General features: G+C 40.3%; 1 protein-coding gene across 2 annotated transcripts in view; it reads left to right on the top strand.

The window, feature by feature from the left end:
- The first annotated feature begins 1243 nt into the window (after positions 1 to 1243).
- Positions 1244 to 16888, top strand: part of Pde4b (phosphodiesterase 4B) — a 569312-nt gene continuing 553667 nt past the window's right edge. Inside the window, exon 1 of one of the 2 annotated variants that reach the window (NM_001398935.1) lies at positions 1244 to 1489. The gene's annotated coding sequence lies outside the window, so the exon portion shown is untranslated. The remainder of the gene's footprint in view (positions 1490 to 16888) is intronic. The other variant, XM_039109275.2, reaches the window with a different exon arrangement.

The following is a 16888-nucleotide window of genomic DNA, read 5'->3' on the forward strand; positions in this document are numbered from 1 at the left end:
GACAACGATATCTTCATACCTAATAAGTCTCGCTAATTAATTCTCACTGTAGTTTAGAAAAAGAGGCTGTGTCAGAACCATGACATTGCGCGCTTTGTTGGCCTCCCCCCAGAGGCTCATTGCTTCAGTGTTATTAACTTTGGGCTCAGTTTCAAGGTAATGGATGCAGTGGATGGTGTATAATACAAAGCAAAAAGCCGGAAAAAGAAACTAGCCACTGGACAGGCGGTAGCGTTGCAGCAGGAGATTTGTGCGTTCCCTGGCAGGTGGAGGAAACAGCGCCCAGCAGGAGTTGATGATGTCTTATCACCCATATGGTGCAGGTATGCCTGGTCCTGTACAGTCTGGGTCGGTGGGAAAATACGGAATTTGCTACTTCCTTGGTGAGTCTTTATGTGCTTTTTAGTATGCAGAGTTCAGAAATTCCCTGACCCTGTCTCCTTCCCACGCAAAGAAAATCACCTCCACTTGAGCAATTGTGACATGTGTCATAGCGCGTAATACTGCGTGTTTTGGGTTTTATGGTTGTTTCTTCCATTAGATACTGAACTGCTGGGACGCAGATTAGTGTCCTAACCACCCTAACCATATGTGAATCCTGATACCATGTCTTGGGCTTTCTGCAAAGTGCCCAGATGGTCATTGGAATGAATTGAGACACAGGCTAAAGTATCTGTGAAAGTCTTTCTGTTGTCTAATTAGTTTGGTACTTCAAGGTACAATCACCCCTTCCCTGGCTTCTTCTTATCCTTGCCAGCTTCCTTCTTGCATCTTGACTGAAAGGACTGGACAACTAGGAAAACACACACACACACACACACACACACACACACACACACACACACACACACACACACAGCAGGACTCCGCCCATCTGTTTTCTTAGAGAAGGATCAGGTTCCCAGGTGCCTGAGGCTGTTGCTGCTGCATCACTTAAATTCCTAAGTTGTGGGACCCTCTCCCAGGGTGTGTTGTTGAAACACCTCCTCAGCACTGATATGACCCTTTGGTTTAGGAACACAGAGCCCCTTCCTCAGGGACTCCTTTATGCAACAGGAGAGCAAGGGGCTACTGAGCTCTCACCAACTCTTTGAGTGATGAGCCAGACTCTTTCCACCCGCCCACCCCCCCGGGGGTGGGGGCCCATCCCCCTTTCTTGTAGCCAGGAGGTGCGGAAACCCTTGATGCTGTCTGGGTGGCTGATGAACAGGGAGCTACTGACACATCGCAGGGCCAGCGAGCGGGAACGAGCGCGGGGGCGGGGGCGGCGTGTAGTGGCAGACGGCCGCAGGGATTATGAATGGGGGTGGGGGCCGGCGAGTTGAGGTTCCACCCGGGATCGTCCGCACCGGCTGATGGGCACGCAGGGCTGCGTGTAATCCTCCAGCCTCGGTGGAGGGAGGCTGCAGCGAGCGCCGGCTGGCAGTAAGGGTTCTTCTGCAAAAGTCCCCTGCGGTTGCGCGCGTGGAGTGCCGGGGAGCTCGGCCAGGTAGGAGGGAGAGGAAAGGAGCCAAAGGCGACGGGCCAGAGGCCCTGGCTGCGGGTGGCTCACAGGTGGTGGCCTCAGAGGCTGCGGCATTCAGTCAGGGGGACCAGATCTCGGATTCAGTGCGGTTCTGGAGCGAGTGGCTCCGGGGAGCAGCGGCTCAGGGCTCGGTCCGTTGTGGTCCGCCGGGGTCCGGGGGCAGGAGAGGTACCGGTGCTTCTCAGCACGGGCTGGTGACCCCGCCTGGGTAGCCTCGATATCCTGAGACCAGGCTTCAGGGCTCTCTCCTCGGACCTCCGAGGTTCGCCCACGGGGCATCCTGGCGCGGGAGCGCAGCTTGAGGTTGAGGATGCCTCTGCCTCACCTCCCTTCTCTCTGCCCCGCACCGTGGTCCCACCGACTGCGGTTTCTGGAGCTGGGCAACCGGGATGGCAGCCTAAGTGCGTTCAGATCGCCTCTGGGAACCAATCCTCCCATGGGCCCCTTCCCTTGGGTGCCCTCAGTCTTTGTCGCTCGGCCAGTGGACCTCTTGGTCAGTCGCTGGGATGCAGAGCGAGCCAAAGGATATGGCTGGGAAGAAGGATTCCCTAAGCGGAGCCCCCAAGTGGGCGGTAATGAGCTGGTGGTGCCTTGGGACCAACTGCCTAGAGTTTGCCCACTGCGGCCGCAGGATGCTCCAGCACATCTAGGTAGCTGGGTCCCCAAGCCTCTGCAGAATCTAGGCTCTGCCCAGAACTTTTGACAAGCTCTGGTGCCTGGGCTGCCTTGAGAAGCTCCAATACTGGGAAGCAGGAGGCCCGCTGCCCCTCACTTTACTTTCCTTCTTCTCTATCTCCTCTCCCGGTTCTGTTTTCCTTCTTTTACCGCCATCCATGTGCTACACTGCACATTCAAATTTGAGTCCAAGGTAGCCATCGTGTTGACCAAGTATAAAGAGGAAGGTGTGGAGGACCCAGTCAGGTGCTCATCTTCTGAATGACACAGCATGCCTGGGGTGGTGATCTTAAAGCAAGACGTGACTTTAAAAAATGTACATTTCAATGACCTTAGGTTTACATCACATGTGTGTGATCTTCCTAAACAGAAATGCATTCTGTGTATTCCTGTGTTAGAGCTTTATGAGATGTAGCTGTTCTGTGATGCACCATTCAGATGTAGCAATTTCCAGCTACAAGTTCCTGGCTATACTGTGAGAAAAGCATATTAAGTTAACAATGTGTTAAAAGAATATAAGTCCATGCATCTTTTCTAGATCATATAATTTCCTTTGCTTTTGTCAACCCCCTTGTTATGCAATAATTTTCAAGTCCCCCCTCCCAATTTGGGGATCCCAATATTTTTGTGTATTAGCTAAAGAGAAAGGACCTGGAATTTTTGTGATCATACATAGCCAAGAAGGTGAAGAAGACCGGTGATTTCATTTCAGGTAAAGCAAATTTAGTTGTGATTCCAGCTCAGGGTACCTCATTTATCTTCTGACATCCAGAAAGAAGAAATCTCTTTAATATAAACATCTGTTTTCAGTGTAAAATTGGCCTTTTCAGCTCTTCAAATCAATACTTACAGGACATATAAGGAGCTGTTCAGTTTCTATTATTGTTTGGTTTTTATACAGAATAATGCTGGTTTTTAAATTTACCCAAAAAAAAGTAAGTATTAAAGGCATTGAATTGTTGAGATAACATGATTGATGCATTCAGGATGTCTAGTAAACAGATCCATCATCTTTCTATTTCCTGATATAGTTGTGAGTTGAATAATTTTGCAACTTGTCTACTTGTATTTCCTCATTTGATTGGTTTCTCAGTTTATTTCTAGGTTGGCATATTTTGCTAAGATGAATGATTTTAAATTTCTCTAGAGGATACCTGGTCAGGTATACTTGTTTACTTTCCTAGTAGGATTGGTTTTGATTGAGGAACAAGAAATAAATCATACAACATAGTTTTATGTTCTTGGGGTCATTTCTCCAGGTAGAGACACTATTTAACAATAGCAGGTTCTGTGAGCATACATTTACATTCAGGAAAGATACTTTTGTGTTGGCTTACAATGCATTTAAAATGAAAAGCATAAAGAGTTCCAGTTTTCTGTTAGTACTTTATTTAACCTGTTTTGGCTAGAGAGCAATTAAGCAGGTTTTGATTTAGAAAGATTTATATGTTAGTAAATGTTTTTAAAAAAATAATTTCAGCATGAAACTCATTGCTCTTTCTAAGAAATCCAAGCAGCATAGTTTAAGGAAAGCTCTAAGTGGGTTGTGGATTACTAGACATGTGGTTTCCTTTGAACACTAATTGTAAGGACCTTGAGGTAGTTCGATGGACAATGTGATGTGTTGAAGCCTTCTCCTGGCAAGAACTTGCTGGTTCAGCCCCTGAGAATGTTATTAAGAGAAGATCTTCAGTGGCTGCAAAGCTTGGAGAATGATGGGGTTGGAGAGGAGCCCATTGTCCACATCCACACATACTCTCGTCTACAGTAGCCACATCTAGTAGCTAATGGGTGTGGGACTATGAAGATCACCATGTCAGCATGGCTCTAAGGAGTCCTTGTAACTCTGGAGCACCTGGTATGCATTGCAGTTTATTCACATGACCTTTTACAGAAGCTTCAATCCACATTCTTCCTCGAATTTTTATAATAGCTAAGGAAATTGCACACTAATTTAATGTCAGGTGACATGCCAAGGAAACTAGTCTGTGACAACGTCCCCTGTGCATGCTTATTTTACCATTTGCCCTTTGAGATGAGGTGTCACTTGGCATTGAAGGACCTTCTCTGCCCTTCTCTTCCTCCATGATTTGTCTTTCTTTCCTAACATTTGTTTGCAATTTCTGTGTACTCTTTGTTATTGATTTGGTTATTATATGTCTAATTTCTATTATTAGTAACTTTAGGCTTATAGGAAGACTTCCAAAGTAATACAGTTGATCGCCATCAACCTTGGTTGCTACTGCCAACTTAAAGCAGATCAAAGCCTATTTCTGAAGACACCATACACTTCAGACCCAAGACTTTGTGTCATTGATCTGGAACTGTCTTGGAATCCTCCCCTCTTAGCACCAGCTCTCATAGTATCAGAAGGCACTCTGTAAGACACCAAGGGAGAAAGGCAATCAGTGGTCAAACCCAGCTGTAAAGCCTTTAAACCACAAGAATGACCATCCTGGCAAGATAGTCCCAGTGGTTTAATAGTGGTACTATTTGGCATAACCAACAGCTGTCTCATTTGACTTAAAGCCCAATCAACAGGAAGGAATTTATGCCTGATACTGTGAAATGCACCAACTACTCATGGCTAATGAAGTCATAGACCCTAGAGGAGAACATGTTGTCATTTTTCTAAACCAATTTAATTACTGACTGGGTGCTAACTATGTGATTTTATATTCAGAGATGTGTTGCTCTCACACTTTGTCAGATAAACTTTCCACAGCATTGACAGCTACTGCAGAGTCACACTACTTGTCAAAACTCAGAGAATAAATGACTGTGAGGTGTCCAGACACAACTGGCACATCTGTAGTAGAGCTCCATATGTCTAGGACTCCAGGGAATGTTATGCACAAGGTGGCAGAGAGATTGTAAAGATCCAGAGGACCAGGTCATCTGCTGAGAGAGAGTGAATCCCAGATAGAACAGAGAAGCTCTGACAATGGAATCTCAACAATACAGTTCCATAAACAAGACCTACAAAATGACAACCGTGTTAACGTACAGCAGCAAACCAAGATGGCACCAACTGCAAGTGTGCCTTTTCTTCTTGTCTTGACTCTATAGAAATAACCTCAGATTTCCACATAAATCTCATAAGCTTCAGAGTATGAATTTATAGTCTAGGGGTATTGAATGATTTGGGGAAGGTTAGACAGGCTTTCTGTATAGCCTTGGCTGTTCTGGGACTTGCTCTGCAGACCAGTCTGACCTCTAACTCACACAGACTCACTTGCCTCTGCCTCCTTAGTGCTGGGCTCAAAGGTGTGTGCCAGCACCAGCCAAAATCAAGTGATTCTTATTTTTGTCCTTCCCACTTGATTTCAATCTTTTCCTTATATGACAGATTAGAAAAGCCTAAACAGGCTTGTACACTATTGTTTAGCTTACATCTTTTTAAAAAAATGTTTTAGGGGGCTAGAGAGATGGCTCAGCAGTTTAGAGCACTGACTGCTCTTCCAGAGGTCCTGAGTTCAATTCCCACCAACCACATGGTGGCTCACAACCATCTGTAATGAGATCTGATGCCCTCTTCTGATGTATTTGAACACAGTTACAGTGTGTGTACTCATATATGTGAAATAAATAAATGTTTAAAAATTGTTTTAATTTTCAAAAAAAAAAAAGAAATGTTTTTTAGACACTATCATTGTGTTTTCTTTCTTCCTTTCCTTCTTTCTTTTCTTTTCTTCCTTTCTTTCTTTTTTTTTTTTTTTGAGACAAGGTCTCCTGTAACTTAGATTAGATTTGAATTGTGTAGCTGAGGGTAACCTTGAATGCCTGATCCTCCTACTTCTCCACTCCCAAGCTCTGAGATTATAGGTATAAGTTACTACACCCACTTACATATTTTGTCTTAGCAGATACAATAGATGAGCACATCTATTTTCTCGAACTAAATAAAGACCTCATAGTTTGGTAATCTTGATGACCCCTCATATTTCAAAATTCTTTACCAAAATAGTTCTACCATACTTTTATACTACATGTCTTTTTTATAAAATTGGGTCTTCTGACCATTTATACAGTCAATGTTTCATTGAGTTGAGTCATATCATCTGTGCTTACTGTTGCTCTATTTCTCTTTTTCCTTTGGATTTATGTTCCTCAAGATGACAAAAGTCTCTGAATATCTTTTGCTTGTTTGAAGTTGTATCTTATTTTGGTGGTTAAACAAAAGAGCATTGGGGAGGAGAATCCAGTTGTCAGTTGTTTTTCTCATTTTTCTGAAGACATGGTTTTCCAGCCACTCTTGTTGATACATTGGCTCCTGAGCTGTGTTTGAGCTGTTCTTTGTCCCTGATGCTTTCCTCTTTCATTGTGGCATGTTCACCTATGGTTTGGTTTATACTGTTTCTTCTTGAGCTTTTGAGTGCCTACTTAATCAGAGGATTCCTATTATTCTTAATAAGAATGCATAACATGTCTGAGTCTCTTTTATCCTGTGTCTACTCTATTACTGCCTGTGACATTTGTACTAGATTCATCTTGGGCCTTTTCTTTTCATCAGTTACAGCTATCACCTCTGTATTACCTTCTAAATGCAGATATTTGAAAGCTTGTTGGACAGCTGTTCAGAGGCGATCCATAGGCATTCCCATCCTTGTTGATGTCTTATCTATTAATTAACTTGCTCCTTGAACTGATTTCTTTTCTTACGGTTAGAAATGCTGTTCAATCTTTTCAGATTTGCTTGCTTCCTAGATTTTTCTACCCTCATTATGGTTCCTAATTCCACTTTATTTCTTAAAATTTGAACTGTAGTTATTTTATAAGCCCTTTAGAGTTGTTCTCTCACTTGAGCTTCTTCTGGGATTGCTTATCCAGCAATAGTATCTACTAGAACTTTGATTACTGCATGGTTTCGGCAAAGCATATTCTTTCTCCGTGGCAGGCACAAAGCTGGTATTAATTTTTTCCATTCAGTTTGTAACTACACACTAGGCTATTTCCCCACCTTTTTGCTATTATATCAGAAAGCTCTGGGTCCTCCTTAGGTCTTACACTGCAGCGGGTAGTTACTCTTTTTATGTTCAGCATGCAGACCTCGTCCCATTTTGTGGGGCAACAGTGTTAGTGACAGTCTAATCCCTAGTGGCTTACGGGCTGTCTGCTTTGCCTGGTGCATCTGGACTTTTATCTGAATTCTGCTGCAGCCTCATGATGGGCGGAGGGATCTTCCCCAGCACAGGTAAGGGAAGATATTGGTACTAGACTGTAGGGATAGAGAATGTTCCCTGCCCTGGAGCTTGTTGTGACAGGATTTTTATGTCTGTGCTGTAAGGCTACCTACTGTTTTTAGCTAGAGTCTAGTTAGACGTAAAAATGACAAATCTCCCTTGCCTTCTATAGGTAGGTTAGGGTCAGGAGTTTTTACCCCAGCGTGTCCTATTGCTGTATCATTCCTATGGTTACAGGCCATCAGCTAGTCCACCAGCCTCTTCCCACTGTTCTGAGCCTCTGTTGAATGGCTATGGCATTATTTCCAGGATTTACAGTAGTGTAAATCACTACAGAGAGGCAGGGGTAGATGAACATGCACTGTCATGTATACACCGGACTATGTGCTTTTTAAACCCGCTGAGGCTTAAATCCTCAGCCACATTATCCATTAATGTAATTGAAAATACTAGTTCGGCTGCATTTCCCTGTGTCACATGTTTGTTGTAGTGACATAAGCTGAACCTTGGTCTAAAGTTCTTATTTAAGTTAATTCATAATGTTGAATTGGAGATTGAAGTATGAAGCCACATCTTAACGCTGAAATCCTAGACAAAAATCTGCGCATGGTATTTTCTCTGAAATGTTTTTCTCCATGTTATCTTTAAGCATTTTAAAAAATATTAGCATGTTTAATCTTTTGACACCCCTGTGGGAAGTGCTAAAAGAACCCTTTATCAATGGACATTTCCCCCCCCCATGGACATTTTAAATCTTAGAAAAATATTCTTTGCATAAATACTTTCTGATATCAAAAGGTTTAAAGAAAAGATTCCTGGTTCATATTATAAGGCTGGCTCACAGAATCATAGCATTTTTTTTTAGAGCTAAAACTGATCTCAGAAGTCAACTATTGTTTTACACCCTAGAAAATGGAGACCTTGAGATGCCATAAGGGATCTGAGTGGCTTCAGTTCACTAGCAACTGGGTTTGTTTATTCTGAGCTTTTACTGTTTTTCTAACATTGCGATTTCTTCAATAAGAGCAGCCTTCTTTAGAGGAGATACTAAACATTTATACAGAGGTGTGATTTCCTAGTCCCCCTTGTTGATGAGAAAGCACACTTCAGAACATGGTGTTTCTTAATAGTTATAGGCATATTTTGAAATATGCAAACATGTGGGCCTATTATCTAACATATAACCTAAGCTCGCATCTAATATGAGGATGGATGAATTCCTAGAGAAGACTCTTAGATACAGGCTTTTGTCATCCTCATGTGTTAACTCTTCATTGTCTTTGCTGGGAAGGATGACTTAAGTTTAATAGTTTATTTTCAGTATTATAGTCACTCCTGCTGGCCTGAGGACAATGGCGATTGCCCTAAACATACTGGATTGGAACACTGGCCTGAGGGCAGTGACAACTGCCCCGAGAATACTGCACTGGCACAACTGAATTGTTACACTGAGCACTGAAGGGTATGTTTTCCTGGCAGGTCCTTGAGAACCAGTGGTGAGAAAGATGATGTGGGACTAACAGATGTTCAAGCAGACTGACAGTAGAAAACACAAACAGGCAACTCAACCCATAGTGCTTGTTTGCTTGTTTTCTCTTCCCCTGTATGCACAGAATTCACACACACACACACACACACACACACACACACACGCACGCACGCACGGGAAGACTCCTTGGATAGGTTCTTTCATTAGCTCCTGTTGGCTGCCACCCTCTCACTGCACAGAAATGAGTGTCCCACTCAGACTGTTCCTTAGTATATCAAATGTTAGTAACGAAGAAGCATAGAGTGGTGTTGCTATATTTATTGGAAGATTTTCCAAGGGAGGAAAGAAAACCCCATCTGTGTCTTCCTTCTATCATATATCCAGGTAATTACAACACAGAACAATAATTGTTTCTGAATTCAGAGATTAGCAACTAAGACCAGTAATTGTTAGATTACTTCTAAAGAGACTACCTGTCCATGCTTAAAGGACATGCTTGCTGACCAGGGAAGACTGGTTTTGTAGTCTCGTGATTTGTACTAGAGTGAAAAATTTAATGACAAAAAATGGAAGATTGTCTAAAAAGGAAATCATAAAGTGAAGCCCTCCTACTACAACCGTTCACTTTTCCAAATACTTTAGAGACTAAAATTTTGAAGGTGACCCTAAGAGACAACTAAGAACTTGAGGTCTGGAGTTCATTGTTGAAATGCTAGTGGTCACCCACAATTGTGGAACCAGGGAACATGGCATGACCAGATTATATGGCTCTCTAGGGGCCTTTTGGGGTTATGATTCAGCTAAACTCCACATTCATGGACATTATTTGACAAACCACTAAGGGAGTCTTGAAATAGACTGTGTAATTAAGTATTTTATTCATGAGAAAATTATCAGGAAAATTATTTTTAAGTTCTGAGATTACCACATTTTTTTTGTGATCCTTAGTTTTCAGTTATAAGAGATGTATGAGTATACCTTCCCAACAACATATTGAACCATTTGGGGGAGAAATATTTAGTGCTAACCATGATAATGGCAATGGTGATGATACTTAAGTAGATGGCATTAGATTGAACTGGTTTGGAAGTGTGGATGTTAGTGTAGATAGAGTCATTTGCATTTATTCAATCAATTTCTCTTTTATCTTTTTCTACTATGAAGTTTGAAAGATAGATAGCGTTATTCAACTTTCCAGTCTCTCTTGAAGCTAGGCATGGCTCTAATGACAAAGATTAGATGGTTTGAACAAAGGCAGACATCTCAAGCCTCCAGATATTCTAGACCTTTACTTTTCTCCATTAAGCATTGATGACTTGTTTTGATTGATGAGCAGCATTCTTATAACCACTAGACATAGATCCATATGCCTAGAATGATGGAGAAAAATGAATGACCCTTACATCTGAGGTGATGTCTTAGAGATACGTCAGCCCAGCCTTGTCCGCCTCCAGACATAATTATCCAAGAGAAAAACCAAACCTCTTAATGGTTTAACTTACTATTCATCAAGTTTTCTAGTCCTCCCAGCCAAACGCATTCCCAGCTGGATGTATAAATTGAGACTTTACATTTTATATTTCTGAAGAGTAAAATTAATGTCTACAGACCTTCATAATTTCCAATCTTAAATTGTAAAATTCAACTAATTTGTATAAATATTCCAATCTTGAAGATGTTTAGCTGTGAAAATGTTGGATAATTTGTAAATTTTACATTCCATTGCCTATAGTGAAAAGGAAAACGTGAAAATCTAAGAGTTTTTGTTTTGTATCACAAAGAAGAGATTTCATACTTCATTCAATGGGTAAAGCTTTAAGAGGGAAACTCTATTTCTGTAAGTCACACCTCCTACTTAACTTTAACTTTGGTAAGATGCAGATACAGCTGGAGAATACCAATGAGCCTTGAAAAAAATGTGTTCCCCATTTGGATTAAGAAAAATGTATAGCAGGGTTGGTTGTCCTCTTTATCAGTTAATGTACATCTCCTTCTGACTTTCCCCTTTCACCAAACCAAGAAATACTGTAGCAGTGGTTGTAGTGGCTCATTAAAAGTTACAGAAGAGTGTCCATTTGTAGGAGGTGGCAAAGGAAGGACAATTTTTTTTTCTGTAATTGATGCCACATGTAAGTATGGTATTCTGAGGAATAAGACACTGCCCATGTTATTTATAATTTATTTGTGAAGCACTGCCTTTTGTTGTTCAGATTTATATCTGTGGATTTTGAGTTGTTTTTAATATGTATGATTAATACTCAAGATATCCAAGACCAGATCCTTACTTTAAAAAGAACAAAATTCACTTAATCCAGGTGAGTTTACCATGCTATTCACATGTAGAGTATTGGTGAAAATATCCCAATAATTGATAGTTTAATTTCCGATTAATGTAGGCGTTCTAGATAGGAGCTGTTTCATCACATTAAGAAATGTAATAGAGGTTTTTGGTTATTTTTTTCCCATTAGAATGGGGTGAGACAACAATTCTCATCATGCTTCAGCAGGCTATTACAAATGAAATGGATGTGAAGTGCATTTATTTGCTCTGCAGGATGTTACATAAATTCTATAAATAGCAATATAGATGTGTAAACAAGATGATGGGTGATAATTTCCAAATGTGAGTGTCATAATTAGGGATTTTGGGTAAGGTCCTCACTGTGGGGTTTTCTAAGGTGAGTTATATAACAAAGCATTGGAGTTTTTGAAGGTAAAGTTCATTGTGAAGGGAAGAGAATGATGCTTTATTAAATATCCAATATTGCAATAGATTGGTCCAGATGTTAGAAATATTTTTGGTTTCTTAAATAGTAAATGAGAAAACACTTCTCTGACATTCTCTGAATATCAATTCTAGTGCCAGACATTTAATATTAAGCCTAACATAGAACTTCCAGTAGTCGTATCAATTATTTTGTGTGATGGGACATCTTTAAAGGAAAAAAATCTATTTTTAATGATATGTATGTATGTATGTATGTATATGTATATGTATATCTGAGTTTCTATACATAAATGAAGGTTCCCACACAGGCCACAAGAGGGGATTACATCCCCTGCAGCTAGAGTTACAGGCAGTTGTGAGCTCCCTGAAGTGGATTCATGGAACTGAACTTGAATCTTTTGTTAAGACCAGTATATGCTCTTAACCACAGAGTCAACTCTTCAGTTCTAAATAAAGCATCCTTTAAATCCACTAGACACTCAAGATTTAAAGGTTACTTGACCATCAAGGTCATGATAGAACTTGAACCTCTATGGCAGAATACTGCCTCTTCCTAAAGTCAGGTTTTGGATGATGAACATTTAGCCATACAGTTGACATGTCAAAGTAGCCAGCAGGTAGGAATATGGAAGTGATACTGTTTTCTGTGTTTTATTGTCTTGAGCAATGTATTGAAAATAAATGTTTGGGTATGGTTTCATGAGTGGTAGATGCTAGAGATAGTAGCTAAAATTAGAGAAAGCTGCTCAGTTAGTGACAGCTAATTACATACTTTGTAAGTGTGATTACTCTGTTCATTGTGCATCTTTGTATGCATGTGTGTGTGCATGTATGTGTAACAGTGTATGTGTACACATGCCTACACATGTATGTGGAGGTCAGAGGACAATTTCAGCGGTTGGAACTAGTCTTCCACCTTGAGGCGTGGTCTATTTGTTGTTGCTGCTACATATGCCAAGTCAGCAACAATTCTGCTTCTATTTCCCGTTTGGCCTTCGAGGCACTGTGTTTCTTGGTATGTGCTAATGTGTGAGATTTATGTGAATTCTGGGATTCAGATCCAGGTCCTCGAGCTTATGTGGCAAACACTTTGCATACATATCATCTCCTTGGCTTTGATCTCCTTCTGTATTTCCTTTCGTCCTTGCAAAGTATTGCTTAATTTCCTTGATTGCCTTATGAAAATCAAGAGGAAAGTCAAATTCAGTGAGGTGTTTTGAATAGGGAGAAATGTACCTTAGCCTACCTAGCACCATCATTCATGGTAGCAGCTCTAAGTAGACAAGATAAGAGCAAGATAAAAGTGAGGGATGGAGAACTGGGTCTGCCAAATTGCAACAGAAGTCATGCTGCCAGTTTTTACATGGCGTCATTATACCTACTATGTACCACAGAAATCTTTTTTTCTTAGTCATATAACAGTATAGAATAGCTCATAATGGGTCAGATGAGGGGCGTGGAAGCCCTGGGTTGCCGTTTTTCTCTCAATGGGGCCAATGTGCTTTACTTCTTGTAGTCGGTTGGAGTTTTGAATTAGAGTAGAAGTGCTTCTAGCTTCAGTACATGGGTTCTGCAGTTAGCATGCTCGACTGTAGTCAGGGCAGGAGTAATGACACAATGCGATAGTTTATTCCTGAATGAGGCATACATTCCTACCTCTTAAATCTCATTGTTTCATTCTTTAGACCTCTCAGTCTTATGATGAAACTCCACTGGAAAGGGTGGTTAGGAGTTTTTGTCTGGCTATGACTAGAGAAGACACAATGGGTTTGATGGGCATCAAAACTTTGTTCAGGATAGCCATGGTATAGATTTTACAACCTCTTTCTGAAGTCATAGTTCTTCCTTCATCATTTCTGTACCTTTCCCTTTCTTGGTTTAACTCCTCTATTGTTGAACAGTACCCAATTTAAATTTGTATAAGAAAGAATGTGTTTAGGGTAGAACTTTTGAAACGTTTAATATCTAAAATTGTCTTCCTTTGGTTTTATGTATGATAAATAGCTTTTCTGGATAGAATTTTAGAGAGTCACTTACTTCTGAATTTTGAAGGCTTATATGTCTTTGTAGCCACTGATAATTTTCTACTGTGTAAAATCTCGATCTTCTAAATGTGATGTTTTAAAGTTGAAATGCTTAATATTATCATATTACCAAACGAAAGCAGTGTGCTTTGGGATGGGTCATTTCTTGATGGCTAGGGGTGGCTTTAGTTGTCCCTCAGCTATGGGAATTTTTAATGCACTGGCAATTGTATCAGTTCTCAAGTGAATCCTTCCCGCAACTTAGCATTTCAAATCAGAAAAATAGAATTCAGTGTAATACCCTTGTGTCTTCAATAACCAAATGGTAGTCAGGACTTGATTATGAAATATAGGCATCTGAAAGGGAAAAAAGGACTAGCAGTAAAAACTCTCTGAGTGAATGAAATGTTGTGAAGTGTTTCTGTTGTTTTCTGTTTCTAGGGCTTCAGTGACTAAGTCTCATTTGATCTAATCTTCTTTAACTCTCAGATGCACCATTATTTAACGTATTATTAAGACCACATCACCAAAGAGCTGTAATGTTTTCATGCCATTTGGAAAATTTTATTTTTATTGATAGAAATTTTTAAAACCTAAATATTAACTATCTCGTACATATGTATGTTTCCTGTGAGTATATAAAGGACACAGCAAAGTAAATCAGATGAGTTATTATTATTCAAATGTACTCATTCAGAGTTTTAAAATTCACATGCAGAATCCATCTCCTCTCAATCTCAAGCCATTCATACATGTGGTTATTTATGCTGAATCACTTTATATGCCAGCAAAAGTTCCAGTCCTGAAAAGACCCTTAGCTCTTACATTGATCAGACTTGCTTTATGGTGTCTGCTTGGGACATGTCGCTAGATATTCCTGCTTCCCCTGCTCCTGTTCCTTCTGCACATGGATATGACTTCTAGTTGTAAAATCACATTCTATTACTGTCTTTTAGGTCTTCATCTAGCCTAACCAGTATCCAGTCTGCAAGGCTTAATGGGTGTGTAAGCCAGACTATGCCTCTGCTGTCTGTTTATTCACAGGCTTACATGCTATTTGCAGATGTGCCCTGGCTTTTTAGAGTTATAATATATTGAAACTGTACATGCATTTAGAACCAAGATTATCTTTTAAAAATGAAGTTTCTCACTCTTTTACTATAGACCTTAATTCAAAGACAAAGAATCATTTGAATTTTCTCACAGCAAAATATAAATGGTAGGAGTTCCTGGGATCCCTCTAAAGCCATGTGTGTGTGACAGGAGATGCTAGAGTTGTGCATGTGAGACAGGAAATACTAGAGCCCTGCATGTGTGATAGGAAATGCACTCCTGCTGGGGGATGATGAAAACATGAAGAGAAGATGGATTTTTTTGACTGAGTCTTCCCTTGTCAGGAACCTCAGAGAACTGTGCCTGGAAACAGTGGGAATATTTTTATAGCTGTTCCTCTGGATAGACTCCCAGTGATATCATACATGTAGCTCCAAAACTTGAGTTTTCATTCAAAATTGATTACAAATATAGCTTTGTAGTAATTCTGTGAAGGATCATACAATGTTTTATTTAGCTCATCCTCTGATGATAGCTACTCCCACTGTTTCTGTGTTTAATTTCTGCAGTTTTCTAATGCCTTAATAAGTATCCAAACACCAATGGTTCTGACTACAGAGTTAAGAACTACACAAATTGTAAAAAAAAATTTTGACACCGAATTTTATTTCAGAAAGTCTATACTAATTTATTTTCATCGAGACTCTTTCTGAGTGATCATTTCCTTACATTCTGCTAATCCTAGTTTTTCTGTCTTTGGTCAATTTGAGGAGATGCAAATAATCTCTTGGCTGTTTTCAGCTTATTTTTGTTGGGCTTTGGGAGTGTGAAATTGTTCTTAATTTGATGTGTCATCTCTGGGATGAGATCCTGCCCAAGGACAAAGAGTGTGAAAAGTGTGGCTTCGAATGGCATGTTGGTTGGTGGCAGTGGCCAGCATCTGGTTGACAGGGAGATGAGTAGTTACAGCTTTGAGGTCCAAGGAAAGCTTGGAACCTCTGTGGCTTATACACTTTAGTTCTACAGATATCCCAAGTGTCTGGATGCCTTCCAGCATTGTACATACTATTACTTTGATCATTGCATCTGTACTGAGATAGAGCATAGCTTCTAGAAAGAATGATCCTCACCTGATTGGTAGAGTCTGTGGCCTTCCGGGAAGCAAACAGAGGATTAACTGTTCTTTGTGTCAGGAAAGATCAGAGGAAGGACCTTCTAAGTCTAAAGAAGACTGTACATATCTGAAGATGCATGGCTAGGGGCATAAAGAGGAAACTATGTAATTGCCCTCATAGGGAAGGATCAGAAGGACACACTTGAAAAGTGGACCACAGTAACATTGTGAAATGAGTGTACTTGGAATGTGAACTTAGAAGGTGTGTTCTTTACTATGACAATGGTCAGGATCCTCTGGAATCTCTCAGATCTTGGCTCAGTAGAAGGAAAATTATCAGAAACAGAAGGGGGCAATGTGGATAGTTCTCCTTCTGGTTTCTGCATGCATTTGATGGGTTGATTTTACATGTGGCTGATAAAGGGGTAGAACCTTTTCAACTGTGGCTGATTTGTATAGGAGAAAAAAATGTAAGAAGTGACTTTTTTTGACAGATAGCTCAGGCCTTTAGTACATGTATAGGTCATGACAGAAAGAAAAATTGTTTTCTGATTATGCCATGTGGTGTGTGGGTATGCATTTTGCATGTAGAAATACAAAATGAATTCAGAAAGTGCAGCAGACACCCTATATGTTTGCCATAAGATTATCTACTGTGCCAAATTATATAAATATGTCATGGAGAAGAGAAATAAACACACTAATTAAGCCATCAGAGTAGCAAAGTTACGTGTGGTAGACTATATTAACTTGAGTTGTAAAAATGCACACACATACAAAGCCTAAACCCTATATACATTTGATGAGAAGGGATTTTAAGTACAAAACAGGGTATTGTAGCTACATTAGTAGCTTGGGGTTGGATGGTTTCTAATTATTTTCATTGAAATTTAAGCAGTATTTTCTGAAGCACAATTCATTATAATCTTAGGTATAATCTATCTTGTGCAGGCAGTCATTTTCTAAATGAGTAACTTCTTTGCTATTCCTGCCTGATAAACCATCTTTTTTGGAGATGGTTATAAAATTATCAACAATCATTCTTCTGGACTGCAGGGTAAATACCCTCTGATAAGCCACGGTGTGTACTCTACTCA

Source organism: Rattus norvegicus, chromosome 5 (genome assembly GCF_036323735.1).
Source record: "Rattus norvegicus strain BN/NHsdMcwi chromosome 5, GRCr8, whole genome shotgun sequence".
NCBI lineage: Eukaryota > Metazoa > Chordata > Mammalia > Rodentia > Muridae > Rattus > Rattus norvegicus.